Consider the following 27,607-nt stretch of genomic DNA (forward strand, 5'->3'; position numbering starts at 1 on the left):
TTAGTTTTGTGGATCGAGAGGAGTTTGTTTTTTTTTTTTTTTTTTTTGTTGAAAGTTCGAGATACGGACAAGAAATTCTTTCGTTTTCAAATATTAACAATTCAGATTGCGACTCTTTTTCTATGGGGCTGTTATTGATAGCGTTTTTTATTATTAGTTCAAATTTCATTCAATTCGTGATGCCAGGAAAATTTTATGGCTTTTGAAATAAGACGAAAATCAAGAGAGAGAGAGAGACTTTGTTTTCGAGCAAATCAAGTTTGAAACTTTTTTAAATATAAGTAAAATTAATTGATACTTTTTACAATAGCATATGAATGAACGTTGATAAAAAGTTATTTTAAATATGAAAATAAACGAAAAGGTATAATCAAATTTAAAAATTCATTGATTATATATGATTATATTTGATTTTTTGATTATATATGTTTGATTTTTTTATTTCGATTTTTTTGAAAAAAAATTTGAGTGATAAAATTTTAGTCTACATTTTTTTCTTATTTTTCTCTCTCAGTTATTTAATCGATAAATTTTTAAATTTAATTTTCAAATTGCAAAATTATACATTTTTTTTATTAATATTTTTACATATAGAATAAGTTATTACTAATAATTTATTTGCATCCAATCTAAAAATAATCACTTGAAAAATAATCAAGGTACTCAAAAATAAAATCTCAAACGAAAAATTTTTATTCATCTTTTTTCTTTTTTTCTTATTTTTATATTTATCATTCCATATAATTTATATTATATTGATTAATGTTTGATTTTATTTTAAACAGGAAAACAAAAAAAAATGATTAAAAAGAATTTTATTGAAAAGAAATGAAAAATAAGAAACGTTTACTTGCATTTATCATGGATATATGATACAGAATTATTGATTTTATCGAATATCAAGGCTTTTTTTTTCAAAAATGAGATAGACTTTTTATATTATAGATATGTTTATGAGTGAAATATAACGATTTAATTATTATAAACATTGTTTCTTATAATATTTATTCGATATGATTATTCGATATATACACATTGATATCTATTATATTTGTATATATTACAGCATATTATTAAATACATTTTATACAAAATAGGATAAATTTAATAACAAATAAAAAGACAATATAAATATATAAATTTAATTTATATGAAATTTTATATTTTCTGTTTGTTCATTATAACGTCTTAATTTGATGTGAAAAACTTTACTATATCTTTTGCTGTTGTAATATCATTTATTATAAAATTATTCCATTGAATAATAAAATACAACAATATTAACTTCTTATCTAAATCTGCTTTTATTACTGATTTAAAAACATTTATAATGTGCAAAAAATTAATATAATAATTAATTATTTACAGAATATAAGAATCTAGGCACATATCATAAAAATATTAAGAAGATTGTAAAAAAAAAGTAACAAGAAACAAAGATATAATTTTATTGTATTTTTATTATACTTTTATACAAATTATAATTAAAATCATGTTTTTCATTCATAAATCATCTTTCTTAAGAATTATAGCAGACAAATTTTTTTTTTCTTATAATTAAATTATGATCTTGATCATGCAATAGTGATCTTGAAATAAATCGTCAGTATTTTGAAAAAATTTTTCAGAAATGTACAAGCAAAAGTATTTTAATGTTATATACTTTTTAAAATTTTGACTTAGATTTTTAAATCTAGATTAAGTTTATGTTATGTATTAAATTGAGTTATATTTTTAATTTGGTTAATACTGTAAGATAGCTAGTTAATATTTAAATGAATTTGAGTTTGATTTGAATTAAATTTAATCAAATACATTAACTTGTTATAACACAAATCAAGCTAAATCAAACTTAAACTCATTAATTGATTGGCAACCGCCTTGGAGTTATAACGTAGTCTAAACCAATATCATAATAAATGTAATCCAAACTCATTTCGAATCTTAAAAATATAAAAATATATATTCCAAATATTTTTAATATTTAATATTATACCATTTGATATTATACTATTGTATTATTTGATATTCGATATTGCATTATTTATATCTATTTTATTTGATATTAAATGTTTTGGATTTCTCCTGAACTAATTTATTAACTTCCTATCATTTTATAAGATGTCACATAACATATCAGATTTTTTAAAATTAAAATTAGAAAAGAAAATTTGACAAAAATATTCTTTTTTATTGTTTTTTTTTTTTTTTTTTTTTTTTTAGATTTTTAGAACAATGTCACAAAGTTTTAAAAACTTGGATTTTTAATAATATCATAAAAATAGATTTGATTAAATCACGAAAATGTTTTTTCTGCTTTAATGGAGTAAAGATTATTGTATGATATTTATTATCGCATTTATTTATATTAAATATTTCAAAAATTTTCACTATTCAATATACCGGAAATATTTTATTAAATTTCGTAAGTATAATATTTTATTACATTAATAATCCAATAATTTTCAAAAAATGTTTTTGGCATTTATATTTATTTTAATAAACATTTTAATAAATATTGATAAACAACTTTATTTTTTGATTCTTAATGAATTAAAGAGCAATGGAAAAAATATTCAAAATATCACAAAATATTTCAATGTTTTCAATTTCCAACAGATACTAAATTTTTATAAATTTAATATAATAAATTTATATTCTAGATTATACATAATTATTCATAATCGTTGTATCTGATGAATAAAAACATCTATGAATAAAATAGTGCCCGCTTAATTAGTCTGTAGCAAGACTGGAATGCATTAGTTATGTAGGAAAAATAAATGTTCTAAGGAAGCTTCTTTCCCGATTTCGTTTAATAATTCGTTACTTTAATAATTCGTGAAAAATATTTCTTATAAGTAAAAACACTACTTATGTTTATACTTAAAAATTTACATTGAAAAATTTGAATATATACAAATCTACAGAATGCCTATAATATATGAAAAGATATAGTATATTCATACTTTGTTTTAATAAAATTTATTGCATTAATAATAAAATACAAAAAATAAAAAAACAAAACAAAATAATTAAAATAATTAATAGAATCGCATATTCTGACTCTTCTCTTCAGCTGTTTTTTTCTGCTTTTTTTTAGCCAACTTATAATAATTATCAAATAATTATTGCTAACATATAGTATAATACGTGTCATTTAAAAAAAATAAAAAAAATCTCTATTCAAATTCCATTTTTTAATCATGTTTATAATAAAAATTTATTTTTGCATAAATATTCGTAGTTTATATATGTATAATGAGATAGAAAAAAGTATTCATGTTTATGTTAACTTCAATTTTTAAAGTTGTATGTATATCTCAAAAAATGAAATTTTAATTTCCAGAAATTAAAAAAAATAATTCAGCAATACAGATTCATTACAGAAAAAAAAGTGCGATACAGAATCGAGCATTAAAAACGATACTCTTCTATTTACACTTTCCTCACTTTTTATATATTAAATTCAACAAAATTTATCAACTTCAAAAAATAGAAATCTTTTGCATAAACATATACTGGCACAACATAACATATATTATGATATTTCTATTTCTCAAAAATTGTAATTCCAGAAATAGATGGAGATTACTGCACGACAATTAAACGAGCAGAAATTGCAACTACTACTGTATACTTCGCGTTGAAATCTTGAAGTTGAAATCTCAATCTTACTTTTTTCCAGGTATCGATAAACGTCATAAAAAGTTGAAGAATAATTAAAGACCGCGGCATCGACTCGAAATAGTTGCGAATATCGTTCTTTGAATTAAATCCATTGCAATTTCCATTAAGCTTCCTTAATTATTGCGTCGACGCAGTTCGTTTCGATAAAATTGCGCGCGCAATCCTCTTCTTTAATAAATAAAAACGAGCCATATTAAAAGCACATTAAGGAATCAAGGAACGAACTATCGATTTTCGATTACAGAAATTGACGACGAATATATATATATATATATATATATATATCGCACAATTGCAAGAAATATCACCTAACAAATACTTATAAACTAGTCATCCGAGTTTCCTTTAATAAATAAATATTATCGATGTTTGTTGAAGAAAATTTGCTTCTTTTCGCAAAAATTTATTTAAATTTCTCTCGTTTAATGCTTCATGGCGATGAAACGAGGAAACTTTTAAAATACGGAAAATATAAAAAGTTTTCAATCTCGATTGTATAAGCCACTCGAATGTTTCAGCAATTTAGAAATATTGGCACTTATTATTAAGTGGATAACTTAACGTGAAATTCGTATTACTTTTTCTATTTTAGATAAATACTTTAAGATAATTTAGTTTTGCTTTCGTTTTATTAAATATATATGTATTTTGTTATACCAAGTAAGATATAAGTGTAAGAATTGTTTATAATATTAATATTTTATCGCTGAGAACATATTCAATTAAATTCATTTTAAATTATAAGTAACAATATTTTTCTAAAAAAAATACATGTTAGTTTTTGTTTATGTTAGTTTTAAGGAGATTTATCATCGGAAAAAAATTATGAAAAAAACTAGAGATTAATAGGCGTATAATATCATCAATAAAAAGAGAAATTTTACATTCTCATTGTTGAATTAATATATATTATCAATCAATTATAATAATAATCAAGAGATTTTCATAGATATAGAATATTCAATTACAAATATTAAAAAAAATAAAAGGATAATTCTTTAAGCCAAAATAAAACGAGAAAATCAAGAATAAAAGAATTGTATTTTTAATCTTTTTTTTTTAAATATTGCTAAATACGAACAATTTTTTAATCGATTTTAATAGTCAATAATTAAAAAACAAAGCTTTAGTTCAATTTCGTAATTCTTGATTAATTCTTATTTTAATTGAAAGAATCATTCTTTAAATTTTTATTATATTCATGCCAAATATTTCTACATGATATTAGCAATATAATTTAATCTCTATGTTTATATAATAATTTCACAATTTTTCAATTCAAAAAAGTTCCAATTTTCAACGTTTGAAAAAGCTTTTTTTCGATCAAAAATATTCATCCTACCGTAAATTCATAAATCGAACAAATCCAATTCTATCCTTCACTGACAATAAGGTCCTTTATTGTACCCCCATCTCTACCCTGAATGCACATCAATCCCGTTGAAATTTGCGGGAAATTAAATGGAAATCTGCGGTCATCAATTAATGAGAAATATCCAAGAATTTAATTCGAATGAGCGAGCTCGTCTATAATAATTGTTTAGCGTGTGCATTGCGTTTGCACGATTAAAACAAAAATTGACTAATGCGAGACAGAGAGCGATATCAATTTGCGAATTCTCGTGTTTCTGCGAGTGAAAAACATTTTATAGATGGCCGACTGTGGAAATCAGAGTTCAATTCAATATTGTTTAATTTTATATTTTATCTCGCGTGATTATAAATTTCCATTAATCATCCTTTAATGCTAAAACATTCTTTAATGATATTTCTATATATAAATTGGGAAATATAAATTGCGCGAGAAATTGCATGATAGGGAGAGAAAAAAATAAAAAAAAATAAAAATTATGATTGTTTTCAAATAATGAAATTAATTTACCTCTAATGTTTCAGATTAATGTATGAAAAATAGTTTCTATTAAATTAATTTTTGATATGGAATAAGAATTTTGAAGTTTTTTATTATAAACATATATTTTTATATATATATATATATATATATTTATATATGTATACATATATTTAATAGATATATTAGATCTATTACATTACCAATGACAATATCTTTTCTATTTAATTTCATAATTCATTAGTATTAATTTTATTCAATATTGTGTTTCTTTTATTAGTATTAATATTACTATTAGTTCTATACTTAATAATTTATTATTGTATCGAAATTTATATATGTATATATACATGTAAAATGTAAAATGATGTTTTGAATAATAAATAATAGGATAATAAATAATTAGAATAAAAAATTCTTAATCAAAATTAAAATTAAAAATTTTTGTGAAATAATAATTCTCTTTCTATATCAAATCTACTTCAAATTTCATTAGAAAAGAAGAAATATCATTTTTTGAAAACGAAAATTAAATTATTATAAATTATTGATCAAGAATTCATAAAATCAATGAAAATAATTTTTAAATGCAGCATCTCAAAAAGAAATGAATAAAATTTATTAATCAAATTCAGAAAACTGCTTGTTTGCTATTAAAAGTTTTAAATAGCGAAAAAAAAATTTTGTCTGTGTTTCTTCTTCCATTTTGTATTTTATTCTATGTATGTTGGAATTACTCAAATTTGATGATAATTTATTTAATTAAATGGCATGCGAGTAAACTGAAATAAGTACCCTCGCTGGATCAATCAGACGACAAACGACATGCAAATGTAATGCAATGTCAATTTTGGAATAATTATTGTAATTATTCTAATTATTGTAATTAGAGAGGAAGAGAATAAATAATTATAATTATGCGCATCGATAAAGAAATGTTTTGTTTTGTTTACTAAAAATATTATTTTCATAATTAAATAAATAGTCGTTTAATCGATAGTTTTAAAGATAAATGAGATTAAAAAATCTAATAATTTCTAATCTAATAATTTATGAAAGGATTTTACATAATGATGGTGTCATGTTCAAAATATTTGAAGAAAGATTTTAATGAAACATTATATAATTATTACACTAAAAATTTTGCTATTTTATACTTTTCTTTCTAATTTAAGAAAGAAATTGGATTTTTATGAAAGAATTTTTATTTAAATATTTATAAATCGTAAAAATAAAAAATATTAAAAAATAATTTATATAAAAATTCTATTGTTTTGAAAGATTTTTAAATTTATACAAATAATTTTTGAAAAATATTTATTTTTTACGAAGAAAACTTCCTTCTTTTTCGAAAAAATTTTTCACACGAATTTGATTTTTCAAAATAGTAAAATTTACAATCAAATCATTTTTTATAAAAAAAAAACTGAAAAAATAATTAATATTTTAGAAGACAAATAAAATTATATATTACAATGATTATCTTTTGGAGAAACGAAAAATTGACTTTAAATGAATAAAGAATTTTTAGTGAGAAATTTTTTAATTTTTTAAAGATTTAAATTCATTCGATCAATATTCGATATTCATCCAAGATTCAAATTTATCGTATTTAAATTCAAGACAATTTAAAAGTATCATTTTTTTTAAATATTTATAAAAAAATTCAAAATCAATTACATTTACAACATATTCTTACTTAATCATCAGATACATATATGATTCAGTTAATACTTGGATGAATGACTTGAGAATATTGTTTGTTATTACTGATAGCTTTAAACTTATTTTAAAATGTCGATTCCAATGTAATGATTAAATCCTAGCAGTCGATATTAAAAACAATACACAATTAGAATTAAACACGTAATTAATATTTGAACGATTCAAAAACACTATTTGTTACTAAATGATTTAGCAGAATTTATTTTAAATTGTAAATCCCTGGTTAATAACAACTACAATCAACATTGAGTATAGAAACAAACAATAATACAATCTACAAAGGAAATCTAATCTATGAATATTTGAACTCACTTCACGCACAATCTATTTAGTTCTATCATTAAATCTCAAGTCGGCATAGGATCATCAAGCTATCTCATTCAACAAGAAAATAAAAGATATATGATAGAAAGAAATACAAAACTGAAGACATCTACATAAGAAAAAAAGGAGGTCGAGAAACGAAGAAAACAAAGAGGGACGACGCGTTTTACCTGCGTTATACATGCAGGTAAGCTGGAATACAAATTTCGCAACGGTTCGTTAGAGACAAGAAAAGAGGCTATGTCCGTACCTTGAGAGCGGGCCACGCTTCGTTACTCATCCGTCGAGTGGTCCTGAAACAAAAACGGCAACGGATGCAATTAGACACAATGTTTCTACCCTACTCCTCCATCCTACATATATCTCCCATTTTACGTATAATATATATATATATATATATATATAACGTGTACATACATGTGTTACACGTGATTATAGAAGACAGACTTGGGATACGAAGGAAAAATAAGAGAAAAAGAGAGAGAGATGGCTTATGCTATTTCAAGTTGGATTTCCTATTGAATTTAGCCGAGTTCACGAGAGATTCGTAATATTATATCGCAGTCTACCCTCATTTGCGCACTCCTGAGGAATCCATTTCCGACTTTTCTTCGCTCGCAGTTTGTGGTGCCGCTTTGGGAATCTCCCCCTTTCTTCTCCCCCTCTCTCACCTTATTCCTGCTTTGACCTCACACAAGATCTCATTTGTCACGGTTTGTTGTTTTTGCATATTTTTCAATTCGTACATATCTATGTCCAAAGGAGGAAAATACGACTAGGAGGCCTTATTTTTATGGACATGGTGTTATAATTCGTGTTTAACACAATTAAGACATGTTTAACATATTGATGAATGTAATTGTTGTGACTAAGTGTGTTTTTTTGTAAATATATTCATGTATTTATGTTGGTTGGTTTAAAAAGTATTTTAAATTTAAGTTTTCAAATTTTAGGATTGGAAAAAAGGAAAAAGATAATAAATTTAATATTTTCCTAAATATATTTATATTTTATTCTATTTTAATATTTTTAGTTTTATTTAATGTAGAATAAAAAGATGATTTGTATATGCATCAAATAATGCATTATTAGATTATTTACTTTTGTCATATTTTATTTTATCTTATCTTATATTTTATATATTTTATCTTTTATTTTATATTTATATACTTTTATAATTGATTGTTGTGATATAATTGAGTCCAATTTCAAGAAATATCAATATGAAATTTAGTAAAGTAATTCATATACATATCAGTTTATATTTCAGCAATTAATGTATACTTAATATAATACTTATAATGTAATATATATATATTATATATATAATAATAATATAATTATTATAATAAATTAAGGAAAGCTTCAATATTTTTTGTATTATCAAGTAAATATTCTAAAAATAAAATAAATTAATAATGACTTATTAAATAATAATAAAATAAAGTAAATATAATAATAATAAAATAAAATAAAATAAAATATGTTAGATTGTTTCAAAAGAACTTCTCTGAGAAAGAAATGGAAACTTCATATTTTACTTATTTATATATACTTACAGTAGATTGCAGTAATTATAAATAATTGATATATCTACATATATATCTATTTATATATAAACATATATTGAATTATTTATTGAAAGTCAACGTTATAATTTAATCAAATCAATATAGTATAGGTATGATTTAAGAAACGTGATAGATTCAATCATCAATATTAATTTAAGTTTTATAATAAATGTAAAAGTGCAAGTGCTAATATCGCTTTTCGCTTCCTTTAATTGCTTATAACTTATATAAATAAATAACCAACCAATATTTTCATTTAACAACTTTTATATTTGTTTTGTTTTATATAATTAACTGAATATCAGAGATATTTATATACTAATATAAACTTTGTATAAATATTTTATAATAATCCAAATTTTGAAAAAATTGAAAAACATGAATCAAAAATATTTTTGAATATTAAATATTACAAATTATATATTATTAGATTGTTATTTAATTAATTTATTAAAGTAAATTAGTCAAAGATTAACATCAATAAAAATGTAACGAACAAACACATTCCTTTCAAAAACTTTGACAATTTTCTTTTTAACCATTGCAATCGATATTTCATTGTAAGTTCGCTTGTAAATTCAAGAACAGCATATACATCTGTGAGTTAAAGTCACTTCGTGTTAAGCTAGATATGGACAATATTACATCGACAAAACAGTGCACTGCAAGGATTGTTCGCATACAATGAACTTCGAAGTTGACTAACAATGAACTCCGCACTACATCGATACAACACTCCATCTAAGAAACTTTTTGCGTTATAAAATGATGCGTGTAGATCTCGTCCACTTGTATCGCATACGAAATTTACCGCAAGGATTAAAGACAGAAGTCTCGTGGACGATTTTCAACCAAGCTTTGATAATGATCTCTAAAAGGAATGGTAAGGAAGGATGGATTCAAGGATGGAACATTCTCATTCTAAAAGGGTAATCTCGCTTTCGGAGCGAAGTTTCTTGACAAAAAGTACGCTTACGCGCGTTGAAACGCGCCCCACGTCGAGCCCCTTGTCGTGGACAGGATTTTCGAGCCGAGAAACCACCTTCCTTTTGAGCGATCCGCACGTTACATTCGTTGGAAGAGCTACTCTTTTGCACCATTTTCACGCCTCTAAATCAATTTTCCGCTTCCTTTTCCTCTATCTTTCTTTTTTTCTTTCTTTTTCCACTTCACGATTTTAAAGCGGTGAAGTAATTGTTGTAAAAATACCACAAATGCCAATTTGACGTTTCATGAACCTAAAATTATATTTATTTCATGTATTCGTTGTTTATTAATTTATATTCATTCGTTTCATTGTTAATATCAATATAATCGTTTTCGATGCAATTCTCTATAGAATATAGCACATTTATGGCAGTTCTTTTTTTAATTTTTAAAATATTTATGAAACACTTTGATGTAACTTTCAACTCGTTCAATGATTTTGCATTTATCTCTTCTAACCACGAAACATTTTTACCGTATAATTTGCAATAATTTTCGTCAAATAATATTATAACAATGCTTTTTTTTTGTTTCCAAAGATAAACAAGAATTATAAATATTATAATAATATAAAAAATGGCGATTTATGAATGAATCGAAGATTAAAGAAAATATAAACTGTCATAAGTATGTCATATTGGATAGAAATTTTGAACTATACTATATTAATGAGTATTTGTAAGAGATTTATATGTGATTATTGAGCCTTGACCCATCTTGAATTAATCATCTTTTAATTATTAATATATTTAATTAAATATTTAGTTTTATTTAATTCTAAAAATAATTTTTTAAATTTGTGATTCAAAAGTATCACTTTTTTGTAAACTTTTTCAACCATGATTAAAAGTTTATGAACTTTTTTATTCTCATAATTATTTGAGATTATCTTAACGCTTCACTTGGAAAAAGAAAATTTTAATAACAAGAGAACATTAATTTACAATTCTGAATAAATTAGAAAATAAAGAAAATGTTAATTTTAAAACTCTAAAAATGAAATATTAAAGGATAAAGCAATGTTTGAAATATTTTCTTGCAACAAATAAAAATTCCGGAAACATTTTAATCAAACCTGGTAAATTCTCTTGGCCAGCCACGAGATTTCTTCGTTCAGGATCTACTATTCCTAATGAGCCTCGGTTTTTGGGTCACACGTCCCCTTTCAAACTTACTGCGCATACGTCTTCCCGCAATTTCCTCCAACCTTTGTGCATTCGAATCTTTCAACTCGGCGTGCTTCTGGAACTCTATCCACTCGGGGGAATGGGAACGAGACAAAGAACTTAAAACTTCGGAATAAAGTCGGATATTGATCCGCCTCGTGACTTTTCGCGAGAGCATGGCTTCTTTCCAGAAGATACCATAATGCATTCTCGAATGCATTTCTCGAAGAATAGTAATGTAAATAGAAGCAAACCGACATTGTTCGCCTTTGAAATTAAACAAGGAACGATATCGAGGATACTCGAAACATAGTTTAAATCGAGATAAAGAAAGATTCGACCGAATAACATCCGTATATAAAATGTTTCAAGCAATTGAATTCAGGCATGTTTTCTTTATTTAAAATGATTTTAACATTTCAAATTTTATACACCAAATTTTATATTATAGTATATCTTACTTGAAATTCATCGATTTTTGTCATTATTCTTATTTAAAGCTTATAGCAAAGACAAAATACGAACAGTGTTTTTTTCTTCCTTTGCCTTTTATATAATAAGCTTTACAAAATTATAATAAGTTGAAATTAAAATAGATAATTTCTTAGATTAATAACTTTTGAGCATACTTTTAATTTTAAATCGATACTTTTTTATAGAAAATGTCGAATTGTCAAATAATATATTAAAAAATGTGTGAAAAAACATTCCATTTGAAAAAAGTTGGCTTTCATATGACTTCTACGTATCTATCTATGAAAAACTTAATAATACTAGATGTACATCTTTTAAAATCATTCAAATATTTGTCACTGTTAATAATAATAATAATAATAAAAATAAAAATAGTAATATCAAATAAGATATCCTGCATGCATGTAAATAAACAAGTAATTAAATAGCTTATATTCAGAGATCATATTTAGAGAGTCGATTTTAAAAACTAATTAAAAAAATTCCATTTGAAATATATTTATTAAGTTAATTGAAGTTTACCTTAGATAAAGATAGCAAAAATAGAACTGTCTCATTGTATCTGTGTCTCATTCTGTTTAACGTAAATTTCAATTGCTTGCAATAAATAAATTTTAATCAAAATATTTTTCTATATTAATTTTTTTATTTATTTTGCCCTTCAAAAAAAGCCTTACAATATTAATACGCTATATATTAGACTTAGATAAATAAGTCTTAAAATAGATAATTGATATCGGTTATATAACATTCAAGCATATAAAAATACACAAAATAACGCACTATTCGATTGATTTAGAATTCGAATTTATTTGCTATATTGCCTTTTTAGTTTGCTATCTGAGAAAAATAAGGTGTTTCGAGAATTCTTACTCGATTTTCATTGGCTTATAAGAAAGAGAGGGAATTATTTTTTATAAGTGAGATAGGAAAAATTGTTTCTTTTATATTTTATGATAATTTCTAAAGACACTTAAAATATGTGTTCTCAAAAAATGGAATTTCAGAAATTGAAGCAAATCTTGAAAATTGAAAACATTTAACCGATCACTGTTATAATCTCTCACATCTCTTAATCACAAGACGTGGTTCTCTCTCTCTTTCTCTCTCTCGATGGAAAACGTTTTCAATCGAAGAATTATTCACAATCGACATCCATTCACGATTACTTCAAAATGGGAATAAGAATAAAACCAGTTCTCCTATCGAATCATACGCAAAATATCTTGATCGTTTCACTTTCCTAATCGATTCCTTGCTTCGAATTTCATTTGTAATTTCCATCCATATTTCATCAAAGTTATCGCTTTTTCATAACATCATATTTCATGTCGCTCGTCACTAGTTTCATGCAACACGTCTGAAAAGTAACGAGATTGAGAATATAATACAGTCAATAATAATATGGAATATATCTGAAAATATGATTTCGATAGGACACGGTGCAAAAATTGCGACATTTCATGCAAATGGCTTAACAAACTTTTAGACAACTTTCATGGATGAAGGATAAATATTTCGTATTTCGTTGACATTCCTTCTGGTTTGTGTTACTTTTAGATTTTGTTTTATTTTTAGAAATTGATTCAATATAAAACGAATTAATTGTATAACTATAAGATAAAATTGAACTTGTATATAAATTTAAAAATTTATGATGTTTGTTATGAAATCGTTTGTTAAAAATTGATTATGATTGAAATATCATCATAGAAAATCTTTTTCGTAAGAAATAATCGTTTTTTACGATTAAAAAACCAAATATTACTATCGTATTATGTATTTCAAAATTGATACAACTCTATCAATTAATGAAATAAGATTAATAAAAAGAATAAATTTTTAAATTTAATTTATCTTAATCTTTTAATTTATTCTATAAATTATCTATTTATAATTGTATTATTTTTGAAATATATATAGAATTTATTTTTAATCAAACATTTAACTCACAATGATAAGCATTATTAAAAAAGCATCGTTGTTCTATTGCATTACATGTTTCACGATTCTAAAATACTATATCATTTTAATCATTACGATTTATGTCTATGTATTATGTTTTCTGCTTAAAATTACTAAATGTATATGAATACAATAAAATGATATGAATATAATATAATATACATAATTGATAGATAATATAAATGAAATCCAATAAGTCAAAATATATAAATTTAATTTTTTATAAATTAAAAAAATGTCAAAATCACAATTCATAAAAAATAAATATTTCAAAGATTAAAATAGAAAATTAAAATCTATTAATATTAATATTATTTGTTTGATAATATTTATAATCTTTTATATATATCTTTGACTTTTCCTGATTTAGAATTGTCAACTTTTAAGTAACAATTGTGAATATATAAATTTCTATTTTAAATTCTTCTTTAATCATCTCTATTTTTTTTATTTTGTATTTATCCTCTTTTTTTCACATTTAATATATAATATATAGTTAGCAAATCAGTCAAATTAACGTGTTCCAAATTCTTTGCTTTTACAAATATTTAGATACAATTTTTTATAAAATTTATGTTTATTTTTATTCAGCCAGAAATTATATACACACTTAATTATTTTTTATAATATTATTTTATTTTTAATCATTCGTTTATTATATATTTAAATAAAATGCTAGATCGATAATTCTGAATGATATTAATAATGAATTCAATCTATTATTACTAAAACCAGAAAAACGTAAAAAAAAAAAAGATGAATATTTTTTAATCATGTTCCTTCACATTTCCTTTATAATTCTTGCTTTTCTTTCTATAATATGCATATGGTTTTGAATGGTGACACGCAGTGTAATCATTAGAATTTTCCGTAGATGATATCCGTGGTAAAATTATCACGATGAAACTCAGTGTTTCGTCTCTCTCCGTTGCATTTAGAGATTTCAATGCTGACGATAACTGGAATGTGGTTGGAAAAGCTGTTGGGCGCAAATGATTTCAAGTATTAATATTATTAGGAATATTGAGGTCATTTTCTCTCTCTCTCTCTCTTTTTCTCTCTCTCTCTCTCTCTTTCTAGTATACTATTTTATTCTTATAGCTGGAAATCCAAATATCACAGAATAGTATTATAGCTATATGGCCGATTCCAATCTAAAGAACAATTTTGAATATTGAGATTGTTAATGCCATTTATATTCTTCCTTTTTTCTCGATCCTCGCGATAGGAATTTGAACAATGCAGTTCGTTCTTGAACATTAAAATATTAAATTATCTCATAAATTTTAAAAATTCGAGTTCAAAAAAAGTATAGTTATGTCTTATACTTATTTTTAATCTATAATTTATTTCTTCTTTTTTTAAAATGAGTTTTTAATTTCTTTTTTAGTTAAAATTAACTAAAAATATTTTGCTTTTTTAGTTAAAATGCTCTATTGATTAATTAATGTGATTTTATATATTTATTTTCGATAAGCGTTTGAGGAATTTTGAAATTAATAAAATAAAATTTATTGATTTTAATTTAAAACAATATATAATTATATTATTATTATAATTATATTATTCATTTTTTTAAATATTTTTTTTGCTGTGATAAATGAGATTACAATGAACAAGAACTATTTTTTGCAATTTATTTATTGATCATTTATTCATTAAGATTATTTAATTCTTTATCATAAACTGTAACTATGAGTTAATTTTAATTTTAAATTATTTCTTTCTAATTAAAGATGATTGTAAGCTTTTAAAACAATATTATTTATCAATATTATTATAAATTTATACCAGAATCTAAGTTAATCTTAGATAGAGCTTAAATGAAATTATTTTATAATTTTTATAAATAAGAGATTTTTATAGTATTTTCAATTTTTAAATCTATTTCTTCTTAGTTATTTTAAAGATTTTAATATTTTAAAGATTCACTTTATACTTTATACAACTGTATTTAGATAAGGGATTTTTGAAGAAATGTATATGCTTTAATAAATATAAAAATAAAATATAAAAAAGTAATAATTATTTTCTTAATATTATTTAAAAAATTGAAACTTGAATAAATGTAAAAAAAACAAGTTATTTTTACATATATTTTTGAAAAATAAGATAAAATTATTTGAAAAATTAATTAATTATAATATTAAATCTCACTAAATCTCAGCCTTTATCTCTTTAAGAGAGATGCATGCTTGAAATCTGTTGCAATTGTAACTCTTTCAAAGTAAAACATGTTTTGTCTGAAACTTCTTTCTGAAATTTCTCAGAAAGCATAAAAAATTCTTTGTACATATTTAATACTAGAATTGTTTTCTCTAGACAGAATCCGCAATAATTAAAAAGTTACTGTTCTTTCAAAAATTGAAAATTTTAATATTCAGTTAAAATTTCCGATTAAACTTCTCTTTTTCTTTTTATACATCTTGTATACATCTAGTATACATGGCGTATGAATAATTCGAGTGCACGATCACCGCCAAAAAACGCAAAACCGATCCATCTTTCTATCGTTCGTTTCCGATCCAAAGATCCCCGGAGAAAAGCGCCGTTATATTTGCCGAGAATACTCGGATATATACATTTATTTATGAACTTTACCTGAGAGAGCATTACTCAACCGCGTGAAAAAGTATCGGTCTGTTTGGCATAGAAAATCGCGGAAAAACTTTTGTCTCAAGCCTTTTGAACTCGAAATCTTAGTGTATATAAGATATTAATATATTCATGGAAGATTCGTTTATAGAAATCAAAAGAAACACAAAAATCGATATATAAAAAATCGATTGAAACTTATTTATCAAGTTAATAAATAATTTAATCACTTAAATAAAGTGAGAGAGACACAGGTACGATAAAAATAGAATTATCTCATTCTATTTGTTTTATCTAACACAAACTTTAATTGCTTGTAACTTAAATAAACCTTAAACGATATTTTTTATATAATATCGAATATACATTAATATATAGTATACATAATTGAAACATTATTTTACAAAAAAAAAATCATAAAAAATTCTAAAAGAAAATTATTTTAAAGAAAATATGTATATAACATGCATGAAACATATGTTTTTTTTTTTTTTTGACAAAATATTTCAGTAAAGAAATCAATTTTTAAAATTCTAGTGGTATTTTTTCATAATTTCATATTTGAATATTTTTTATAATAAAATAATAAAATTTGAACATTTTATATATTTAAAGATTTAAAAGTTATTTTATTATTTTTATATATATTATATATAATTTCATATATAAAATAATTTTTTTTTAATCAAAACATCATTCTAAGAAGATAAATACTGATTAAGCGAGATAAAACTTTTTAGTGCTCTATAAACTATTACTCAATAACTCGATCAATAGAAAATAAGTCTTGACTTTAACTTTCTTGATATAAATCAATATAAGGTATATATATTTATTTAAATATATATATATACTAGATACAATTAAAAATTGATATATTAAAACTGAAGAATATAAAACATATACAAAAACAATTTATATCACTATACTTTTTAACTTATATTTATGTCACTAATTTGTAAGACGTATAAAATTTTAATGATAAAATATTTCCTTTTTGTATAATAATCACATTTAATTTCATTATCAGTATCCTTATCTTATCTCAATCTTTCTATAACATTATATATACTGGAACAATTAAATCTATCTGTCCAAATGACAGATTTTATATTTTTTGTTTAATAATTATTGAAAACGTGACAAAGTTAATATTGTAATTTAATTCAGATAGAGATATAATTATGTATATATATATATATATCAATTTATTTTCATTTCATCATTTTAATTACAATCATTTATACATAATATAATCATTTAAAGTAAATCCTTTAATACTACAAGCCTAGTTTTAGTTAGTAAACTCAATCCCATTCCTAACCTCTTTATTCACTAACATCCTTCCCTTCCAACGGTTGTCTCAACATTCCCCCGCTCTCCGGAATGATTTACACTATTCAAGTTTCATCACAAGTTTACCGTGCGTGAGTTGAAGCGTGGCCTCTTTTAAAAAGGTCGTACCGCGACATTTTCTTTCGTTCTCCTCGTTTTTCTCCCGCACACCCTCCTGCTCGCACACTTCTAATTAACAATGTCCTCGGCTCGCGTCGAGTTGCCGCCAGTGCGGTTGCGGTGGTAGCGACAAAAGAAAAAAAAAAAAAAGGAAAGAGAAAAAAAAAATTTTTTTTCACCGCGCCAGCGAGAAGCTTTTAATGAAGCCAGCCGACGCGACGTACGGCTGCATCCAATTGGGACCAACTAGTGCGTCCATGCGAGATACACCCGTTCTCTCCTTTTTATCCGAGGCACGAGCCGTTCCGATCGGCTCGATCCTCCGGCTTATTCCTCCGCGGAAATTCGAGGATCGATATCCGGTATCGGTGATCGCTCAGCACTAATCCTTGACCGTACTTTCTGTCGAGGGAAATCGGTCGATTAGGCATGTACATGTCTCGTTTGTAAGGGAAAGGAATAATACGAGTGGAACGTTGTAATTATTCAAGAATCGTGAAATTCTTCTTGAAACTAATAATTCTTATTATATGTAAATATAATCGATGTGTATACTCTCATAAATAAGGAAGTACATCCGTAAAGAAGAAAAAGACATGAATGAAACATATGGCTGATTAAGTATATTCTCAAATGAGAGAATTAATATTCTCAATGAAAAGATAACACGAATAAAATGTTCTAATTATATAAAAAATTGTGAATTTTTCTGAAATTTTCTGAATATTTTTAATATAATGTATATTTTTTCTTAATTATATTTTTTATAATAATAATAAATCGATTAATTAGATATATATACTTTTATTTTAGCATGAATAGAATAATGTAATTATATCAAAAAATGTTAATTTTTATGAAATTATATTTTTTATAATATAATAATGAATCGATGCTTATAAAAAATTATTGATATTTAAATTATTATAATATCGTAAAGAGAAATTATATGATATTTTCATTTTAAACAAGAAAAAAATTTATTTTAAAATGTGAAATTTATTTTTACTTTCATATTTTTATTTTTGAAAATGATTTTTTGATCAAAATAATGAAAAGAAAATTCAAATGAGAGAGTTTAAAATTTTTTCTCAAAATATCTTCTAAAATCATTTTATAAAGAAAAATGTTCTTTTTATGATAATATTCAAGAAATTGACATACGATTTTTCTTGTCATTTTATCACACTTTAAATGAAAAATGTGCCGTTTAGAATAACTTAAAAATACATTACGATGAGTTGCATTTTCGAACTTGTGCCTTATACATGTATTATATATTTAATATATGGTAATATATGATAATCTAACATGTATAGTTAATATATTTAGCTGTACTTAATGTATTTAATATTCTTAAAAATGAATATTATTTTCTCGACGCTTTATCACTTCTTGATAACTTCATTTATATTTAAATACGCAAAGTATATATTAATCACATAATAAATACACATTAAATATTTAATCTAATCTTAAAGCACACATTAAATATGCACATAAGGGATAAATTTCATAATATACTTATCCATATATTCCAATACTGATAGTTTTTTATTTAAAATAGTAGAAAAAAAAATGATATGTTAATTTTTTAGAACTTGTTGAGAAAGAAACTGTTTTCTATAAAATGATCTTAAAACAAATCTCGACAAAATTTACAAAAAATTAGAATTTTTATACATAGATCAGAATATGAGCAATTTTTTTTAAAGAAAATGAAATTAATGCTTAAAGTTACAATAAATATTTTTTTTAAAACATAATTTTGAAATGATGTAAGATAAATTAAACATAAATTATTTATTAAATCATAAAATGTTCAGAATTCAATGATGATTCTATTGTGAATTGAAAAAAATTGATTTCAATTCTTCAAAGAAATTTTATATTAAAAATATTATACATATATGATCCAACATACTCTATATATACATATATTAACCTTCATCAAAATCAAAATTTCTGAATTAATCTAAATTCTCTTGAAAAATATTTTAAATAATCGCCCATCTCTATATTCTATGCAATTTTCACAAAAACAAATCAACGGAGGCAATGCAAATTTTCCACCATCAAAAAATATTATTTTATTAAACCTTCATCAAAATCAAAATTTTTGGACTGATCAAAATTTCCTTGCAAAATAGTATGAACGAAACTTTCGTCGCTCCGCCACGCCCCACGTAATTTTCACAAAAATTCGAAATGGCGGCAACTCGGTAACGAGACACCAGCGGGCGTATGACAAAGCGGCGCTGTCATCGGGCGGCAATCGAAAACAAAAGGGTACACGAAACGCGGTTCGTCGTAAAAAAACCGGCCGTGAATCTCCGCCGCTTTCGGCTCGCAATTATTTTTTACCGGTGTCTGGCATAAAGGGAGGTCGCGATCGAACGAAAGGAGGAAAAGGTTGAATCACGGAGAGAAGGGGTGAAACAAAAGGGATCAGCTAGAGGGGGAAGGGAGGGTGCTCTCTATTTCCGGCTGCCGCGTTATTATCAGATGGCGGCACACGAGACGCGGATCGACTAGAATCCCGAGGGAACGACTGAGGAGGATTTAACCGGTTGAGAAGGGAATTAGGGACAGCGCGAGGATGAAAAAGTGGAAAAGAACGGCTGAGGGCCGTGAGTTATTGGTGATGGGACAAAGGACGGAGGGAGGAGGCTCGATTAAATAACAGAGAGCATGACAAACGGAGGGAGGAGGAAAGGAGTGGGGAGGAAAAGTGCGAAGAACGCAGGAGATGGAGAGGAATAGGAAGGAACGCAGAAAAAGGTACGAAGGTAAGAGAGGAAACGATACGAGAAGAGCAGCTGATGTAATAAAATCGGGGTCAGGGATGGAGATAAAGGGGAACAGGAAATGAAATTATAGAAACGAAAATGGAAACTTTCTTATTTTATAAATATATATATATGCGTGACGTATTTTTTGGACATGCTTAGATATGTTCTTTTTTAAAAAAACGTCTTCGCTTTTTAATTGTAGTTTCTATATAATAATTATAGCATGATAATTTTCTATAATTGTTATTTATATTAGATTAATAATTATAAATGTTTAAAAATTGAGATTTAAGAAATGAGATAAATGAAATGAATAGTTATGGAATAATAATATTGAAATTTAATTCTGATATTTTGATTATTAATATATTATATTAATATTGAATAAGTAATCGAAAATGATTAATCGTATTTTTTAATTAAAATTTTAAAAATATTATTCGATTTCAGCTTCAATTAATTCATATTAAAATTAAGAATTAATATCTCTATATAACTGCAAAGCTTCAATTTCCAATCTTTTGCTATTAATTAATATTCATTATAATTGAAAAATTATTATTTCATAATCAATTGAAAGATAACTTTTTTTAATAATTTTATTCAATCTTAGTTTAGTGGAATTATATTAAAAGTAAAAATCAGTACTTTTAATATAATTCTAAAATTTCAATTCTAAATTTTTTCCACTTATTCAATTATAATTAAAATAAACTATTCAATTATAATTGTAATTAAAAATTGACTATTATAGAAATATTTTAAATATTTGAAAGTTTTAACAGTTTCCAGTTTTAATCGAACTATACTAAAAATAAGAATAAAATATCTCCTGGATATTTGAATAATTGTAAAACTTGAGTCTTAAATCTTTTGTAATTATTCAAGATATTAATTGAAAGCATACTATTATTTCTAAGATTTATTACTTTATAATCAACGAAAATTTTAACAATTTCATTCCACATGAGTCAAATTATATTAGAAATCTATTAAATAATTTCGGTTATAAAATATTTAAAATTGTGGAAAATATTATGAAACAATTTGTTTTATATAAATAGAATAGACGACCTTATTATCTTATCACAAATTGAGACGAATTTCATTCAAACTATTTATATATTAATAATTAATTTTCCTTCAGATCATTATAATTTTATTTAATTATGAAACCGATTTCTTATTTCTTATCTTTCTTTATCTGTTTTTAAATATTCTTTCAAATTATATTGCATTGAATGAAATATTTCATAGTCAAAGATTTAGAATCTGAATAATTTGAAAATTAAATTCCCATTATCTCTTTAGCAATTTTTTTCATTCTGTAAGATATATTGCAATATTTAAAATTCCACATATTCTCCACTTTTAAATAAAAAACTCATATGAAATATATTACAATATTTGAGATTTCATATATTTTTTATCTTTTAATTAAAATCGGAAAGTTTTTATAAATTTTAAAAAAATTTAAATATAGTTCATTCATTTATCCTAAAAAAAAAAATTAAAAATCAAAAACGATATTCATTAAAAATTTCAAATCTTTTATGAAACTTTTATCTATTTCGTTTTATAATTATTTTATCTATTCTTTGAAATGCAAGAAATAAAAATTAGAAAAAGAAGAAATAAAGAAATAGAAAAATAGAGAAAGGTCGATGGTCTTGAAAAGGATCAATATCCAAGAGGACAAAGGATGCCTTAATGCGTTATAACGTAATCCTTTTGGACGAAAAACGATTAAAAAATCAGCTATGAACGAGTGGTTAATTCTATTAAGGTAACCACGGAGAATTCGGTTGCACGAGGAAAATGGAGAGGAAAGGGATGGAAAAGATAAGAGTTTAGAGAAAAATTTGCGAAATTTAATTCGATCATTAAAGATACCGCGAAGTTTCGCGGTTATTGCGAAAAAATGCAATTTACGACGGTGAAGTTAACCACCGATATTAAATATGCTCACGGAGAAAACCGATTCTTTCGGGAGAGAGAACCTATTCTTCTGGCCGGCAAAAATACTCGACTCGTGGAAAGTTTCGCATTTACACGAATGGAGATTCTGAAACTTATTCCGCCCTGTGATCTTCTTTCTCCATTTGCACGGCTTACATCCTTTCAAAAATGAAAATTTTTATCTTAAATGAAGAGAAAATTTACAGTCGGTTGGAAAAATCGTGATACATTGTTTTATGAAGAAGATTGATTTAAAAAATGTTGGTATTAATGAAATTTCATTGTACGTCTAAATATGATGAAGTAATCTTTATAAAGAAATCAAGTTTCGAAATTTTCTTATGTTTTAAATATAATTTCGTCTAGAAATATTTTTTAAAATAGATAAATGATAGAATGTTATAAATTTGAATATTTTTTATTTTAATTAAATCGATTAGATAATCGATAATATTTTGGAAGATATTGATATTGAAAAATATTATACAAAAATATTATGTATTTTATTAAAATATTGTAAACTATTTTTCACTTTTAAGGAAAAAGTATTATGAAAAAATATTACAAAAATATTTGATATAAAGAGATATAAAAATAATTTTAATTTTTTAAATAAAATTAATTTTTTTATTGCAAATCGATACAGTTCATTATTTTTTACAAAAATATACTAAATTATTTATGTTAAAAAATTTTTATAATTTTAACTTGACATCTATAAAATTATTATATAAAAGATAAGAATAAGCAATGTTTTATTATTCATATTTTTCTTTTTATTTTTTATTTATTACAAAATTTATTAATATTAAAAGAACATTAATCTGCTGTTTAAATTTTACTGTTGCAAACAACTTGAATCAAATAATTACAATTTTTTTAATCCATTAGATCTTGTATTTGATAAATTCAATTGTATTTCGAAATTTCAGATATTTCTAACACAATAAAAATAGGGAAAAAACTAACATCTAATTTAATTGCAATTGCCAATAGATTGAACTTATAGGAAAAACGAAATTTATTTTGTTGAATGATACTATTGTACAATAAACACATGGAAACATTCTAGATTTTAGTATATTCGAATTTCGAATGTAATCTATTTCAGGAAACAATTTAATCAAGTTGTTCGAATTTCGAATTAAATTTCCCTATTTGAAATAAATTGAATTGATCCTTTTCTGGTAATTTACATAATATAAATCATTTTAAGTTATTTTAAAAAATAATAATGATAATGATAAAATAATAATTTAATAAATTCAAATAAATTCAATAAACAATAATTAAATAATATAAACAATTTTATACACACATACACACACACACACACACACACACACACACACACACACACACATATATATATATATAAAATCGAATATTTTTATTTATAATAATATATGTAATATTATATATATTATATATTATAATAATCAATCAATTAATAGCTTTTATCCTTTTATATCAATCTTGAAAATTGTGATTGATTAACTAACTATCTATTATTATTGATTTTTTTTAAAGAAATATCTATTTTTCTAAATACATAATTTTTTACTTGACATTCCAAGTTAAATTTTTCTCAAATTTTTTAATCCAATTTCAAATTTTTTATATTATTTTATTAATTATATATTAAATTTATGTATATATATTCTATATATTCTATATATGTGGAAAACAAAGTTTATTAAATTATGTTTATTAAATTATGTAAATTAAAGGTTGCATTTATAAAAAATCATTCATATTAAAAAATCAATCATATTTAAAAGAGCAACATTAAACTAAAATTATAATTTTTAAATTTTTATAATTTTACAATTTTTAATATTAACATTAAAAATCAACGTTTTAATAAATTCTCAAAACAAATGAATAAATATGAATGAATAATGAATAATGAATATGATTTATATTATTTAATATTATTATAATTATATTTTTCATTGCAAATAAAAATGTCTAATATCTGATGGTTGAAGTAAAATTAATTATTAAATATAATTCTGATTCATACTATACAATTTTTGTCTACAAAGATTTCCATAAATTACTGTAAAGAATAATATGCATTCAGACAAGAATTTCCTTGAAATCCTGAAAATCCTTGAAAATTCGAGCAGCATCAAAAATAAAATCGATTTCATCTTTCACAATCTCTCCTAGCATCCCAATACTTCGAGAAAATGAAATTCGATTCGTTGCAGAAATATTTAACACATATATATCAACCTATCACTCCTGAATTCCCACACAAAAATTTTCGATAGAACGTTTCGATTAAAATTTCCAATTTCAATGTTACATCACACGTTACACTCTCATGCGCGGAGCGTTAATAAAATACGACGAAACGTGCTTCGACAAATCCCTTTGGCTTTTACCGTGAAACTTTTAACCGTGGAAAATCCCCAAAAGAAAGAAATCACTTTGCGGTTAAATTTATTTCAATATCCTATAGTAGTTCGTGGATTTGCAAAAAGATTTTTTTCTCCCATTTTAATCATCAGAATGATTGAAACGTTCTATTTCTATTTTTAATCCGCAGTTCGTAAATAAATGGACAATTCTTTAATATATAAGATTTATTTAACACTTCGAATAAGTAATGAAATTTTCTAAAAATATATATCTGTTTATGTATATATTATATCTCTTTGATGTGTATTATAATCACGTAAATACGTGAACAGTTGTTATTTAACAACGAAATTTTATTTTGAATCCATGTATCTATAATTAAAATCAAATATATTCATCAAACAGAGAATTACTATGAAGAGATCTATTTTAAACTTTTTAAATTAATTAAATATAATAAATTAAAAGTTATTATGGATTAAATTATTTCAAAAAGTTGATAATTTCATTGTTATGAAATGATATGAATAATACATATTTATAATATTTTATATCTTTAAATTGTAGTTTAATCACTAAAGTGGCATTAAAAATAAATATATTTGTGTATTAGATACAAATGAAAAAATAATTAGATTGAAAAAAATGCGATGATTTTCACAAGAAATGATTTTAATTTCAATATTGATGTCAAATATAACAATATTTTCATGAAAATGCAAAAAATCGTAGATTATATGATTTTTTTATTCTAATAAAAAAAATACATTTTTCATTTTTTTATAAAATTTGTGTGTTGTGTGTATTTTTCATATAACGAATATACTATTCAAAGATTCGTTATTATCTTAAAATCACTTCCTCATGACAAATATATTCATTAAATTAAAGAATTAAAAAAACGAAATCAATATCGTATTTGCTTTGTATTGCATTGGAGAATACCTGTATATATGTGTATTTAATCAATAATGCATTTAATATTTCACCAATAAAAAATAAATTTTCTTTTCACCAATCGATCGGATGTTTTTCAAATTGCTTTTATTTTTTTTATTTATTGTTTTTTATCAATAATATATTTAATATCTCATCAATGAAAATAAAAAGAAAAAAGAATTTTTCAACAATATATTAATTACTACAATATACTATATATAATATACTAATTATACTTTTACAATTGCTTTTATTTTTTTTTATTTTACATTCTTATTAATATTTTATATATTTATACATATTTCCATATCTTATATAGATATTGAAATTTGATTAATTGATAGATAAATAATTGATAAAATTTAATAAATACAAGAGATATTTTAGATATATCATAAATTTTGTTAAAAATATTTTCAATAAAAAGATAATCTATTATAAATTGATATTTAATATCGGTAGTTAAAAGAGTGATAAAATTAAACGATATCGTAATATAATTAGCTTTTAATTTAATAATAATTTAATTTAAAAATAAAAATTTTGTGTATAAAAATAATAAAGAAACAATAGTTATTATATTTTTGTTATTTTAATTCTATGCATGAATGATTTACAGATGATGATAGAATCATTAACATATTCTAGTATATATAAAAGTAAAAAAAAATAGATTGAAGGAAATACATTATTTATGTTCTTATAATTATATATAACTATATATAATAACTAGTATTATAATATATTGTACTATATATTGTATTATATATATTGTACTATATTCATAATAATACTTAATATACTATGTCAGAATATTATACTATATATCAGAACATGACACTATATTATATTATAACATATTGTAACATATATTACACTATATTAGTTTTCATTTTTTAAAAATATTTTTATTATTTTAAACATAAATATTATTTATGTCAATTAAATAATATAATTAAATAATATAATATGATATACAATAATCAATACAATTATGAAAAAAAGATAATTAAAACTTTGAAAAATTTTACTTATAAAATAACTATCATGCAATATATGGAGCAATATACATTAATATTATATTAACTTCTGAATATTATATATTATATAAAACTTTTGAAGAATCAATTCTTCAAATCACAATAAATATAAAGTTTATACAAAAATGTCAATTGAAGCGATTAAATTTATTAATTTATAAGCAATTTAAATTCATCTTAATAAAAAATAGAAATAGAATAAAATGTGACCGTAAAATCATTTTAATTTATTATTCTAATAGAAATAATTTTTAATCATTCATAATTTATTCTGGTATTTTTGCCAACTGTTATGTTGATTTTTAAATTTGATTCTTTAAAAGATATATTTCATTAATATATTAATGTTCTGTAATAATAAAATCATGAGATAATAAAATTATTTTTTCATAAATAAAATATAATAAATTAATATTAGAAGCGATTGTATAACAACCAAAGCTCATAATCATACAAATTTTTTATTTTACTGAAAATTAATAAATTTTTAAATTTTGATATGGATACTCGATATATCTCGAACAAATTGTAGAAAATAGATAAATAATTTATTTTGGGTCGAATAAAAGATTAAATTTAAAAATTATTCAATAAGATACCAAGGATCGAGAGATAAATAAATATTTTATTAAAGATCTTTTGAAATAAAAATAGAGTGAATTCTATATATCAAAATATAAGGAAGAGGGCTTAGAAGAAATAT

General features: G+C 23.1%; 1 protein-coding gene across 1 annotated transcript in view; it reads right to left on the reverse strand.

Moving 5' to 3' along the window:
• Positions 1-27,607, reverse strand: part of LOC725924 (leucine-rich repeat-containing protein 24) — a 503,999-nt gene that overhangs the window by 160,707 nt on the left and 315,685 nt on the right. Inside the window, exon 3 of the mRNA XM_026443786.1 lies at positions 7,842-7,884. The gene's annotated coding sequence lies outside the window, so the exon portion shown is untranslated. The remainder of the gene's footprint in view (positions 1-7,841; positions 7,885-27,607) is intronic.

The sequence above is a fragment of the Apis mellifera genome, linkage group LG11 (genome assembly GCF_003254395.2).
Source record: "Apis mellifera strain DH4 linkage group LG11, Amel_HAv3.1, whole genome shotgun sequence".
NCBI lineage: Eukaryota > Metazoa > Arthropoda > Insecta > Hymenoptera > Apidae > Apis > Apis mellifera.